The sequence below is a fragment of the Montipora foliosa genome, chromosome 4, assembly GCF_036669935.1.
Source record: "Montipora foliosa isolate CH-2021 chromosome 4, ASM3666993v2, whole genome shotgun sequence".
Classification (NCBI taxonomy): Eukaryota; Metazoa; Cnidaria; class Anthozoa; order Scleractinia; family Acroporidae; genus Montipora; species Montipora foliosa.
In genome coordinates this window covers 33,691,597-33,694,096 of record NC_090872.1, presented here as the reverse complement: position 1 = coordinate 33,694,096, position 2,500 = coordinate 33,691,597, and positions in this window count along the sequence as shown.

The window sequence follows — 2,500 nt, the reverse complement described above, 5'->3', positions numbered from 1 at the left end:
TTTATCAAAGTGCGCGAGCTTATGCGCACACCAATGACGAAAGAAATTATGCTCAGTAGTGTTGCGCAAGGCAAGAAGAAAAAGAAGAAGAAGAAGTCTTTAATAAAACTCAGCCACAACATACGTGTGTCTTTACAATCAGTCATAAACTAAGCTTAGCTAAACGGCCTATCATATGCATTACAAAATAGAGAAAGATTTAACTTGAGAGAGATTAAAAAATACAGTTAATAAGACGTCTATTTACAAAAGCCCGTTTAAATTGTTTCGTTTTTACTCTAGAGAGTATAAAGTCATGGCCCCTTACTATAAGAGCCTTATGGTCCTCTTTAGCTGGCACGTTTTGTTTTCCCATTTCAGACTACGTGATGTTACTCTAGGGAACAGTTTCTTTCAAATGTCGACTTATTCAAGTGCGTATGAATGCATAACTTCTGAAAAAGAAAAGGAAAAATTCCGATGGGAACATCACATTGTCTGAAATGGGGAGACAAAACGTACAAGCTAAAGTGGTCCAGTACGTTTGAGTGGAAGCAAGTCGTAAAGTACATGACCAGTGTCACTTGTGATTCTATCTAAAATATATCTCTCCCTATTCTTAATTACATCAGAGATATCAAAATGATTTATTTGTATAGCCAAAGCGATAGGCTCGCCGTAAAAAGGTGTCAATCCCATCTAAATATTTGCCTTGACAGGCAGAGCCCCACACCTCTAAGCCATACAGAAATAATTACATTATCAAAGAGTAGAAAAGTTAGTTTATTAAGCTGATCTTTAGCGTACCAATAATACTTGCATATATTACATTAAGAATATACAGTCGACTAGCAGTTATAGAAAGCAAACTGTCAATATGATCACAATTACAAGGATCTTCATAAAAACTAATCCCAAAAATTCAGCCACTCTCTCTGCTCAATCCCAGGCACTGTAGGAGGAGCTGCCTTAGTAGTTCTACTACGCAGTAGCATTTCCCACAAATACAGATTTAAGAGACATTTTAATGTTGGCTGCCCAACTCTCAAGGCTCTTAACCTCTGCGAGCGCTGTATCAGAGTACCTTTTATCAGGTACACTAATGGTGATGTCATTGGCATATTTCGAGATCCCGTCGTTTGAATAAACTAGTTTGATATCGTTCACCATCAGGGAGAATGAAATTGGCCCAAAGATTGCGGCCTGTGGCACCCCTCTGTTAATATCAACATAATCAGCAATCTTTCCATCCACAACGACCCTCTGCGTTTGCCAAGGAAGCTGATAATCCAATTTATGATATATGGATTGAGATTAGTAGACTTCAACTTTTCGCAAACTATTCTGTGAGAAACAGTGCCAAATGCTTTGCTTAAGTCAAATGACAAGCCTCGAACAAAGTCTACTTCATCATTCGACCACGCGAGCCAATTATGTTGACACTTTATAAGCGCCATCGTGGCTAAACTAGGAAATATTGTTACGGAAACATTGTCGCGGACGAAAGTGTTTCACAGTTTGGCCGCGCGGGAAACATATGTTGAGAAAAAAAAATTGTGTTTCAGAACAAAAATGTTTCTGACCTGTCAAAGAACAATTTTATTGAAAGGACACAAACATATGTTTCCCAGTTTAGTCACCTGGCTAGTTTCCAGTGCTGCTCATCAAACATGTTTCCTTGCAACGGTCAAAGATAAAGAAAAGGCGCGTGCGCACTACATTGTTTCCAAAACAATCTTTCCTCGTTTTGCCACCTGAGCAGCGAGACATTTCTGTTGTTTTTCACAAGTTAAGCGCCCAGAAATTTGTTTCCGTTACAATGTTTTGGCAAGAACGTTCCTAGTTTAGCCAGGCAATAATTTGCACTAATGATCTTTAATTTAATGGGCGTTAGAGCCTTAGCAGCCTAGTCTTATCGGACGTAACAACACGAGGCGTAAGCTGGGAAAGTTAGCATAAAAAAATATTGCAAGAAACAGACAACTTTTTTAAAAGACATGTTTCGGCATGCTTATGCCATCATCAGTTTAATGAGTTCCTAAGTGTGAACAGTTATAAAGTCTAAAGGTAGATAAAAAAAATTATTACAACATGACGTAATACAAAAGCGGGTACTATTTACAGCGTGACACCAAACATAAAGGTGTAAACTAAAACGTGAGAAAAGTGTTGGAATGCTGCAATTGTTTGTTAAGTTCCGGTTTGATCTTATTTATATAAAAAGCTTCTTTGAGTTTTAAATCAATTGAGTTGCTGGCAGAATCCAGAATACTAAAGCACGAACGGGAGTATTTGTTCTTACATAAAGGAGATGTGTTAAAACGCTTAAAAATATGCGAGTTTTTATCGCTTTCCGTGTGTTCCTTTATCCTGGTAGAAAAGTGGCGACTAGTTTCGCCAATATAACGGAAATTACAACCCGCACAAGAGAATTGGGCAACTACCATGGATTTTAGAGCAACAGGAGTACGATCTTTAACACTAAACATGTTTTTAATTTTGAATAAAGTGAAAACTAATT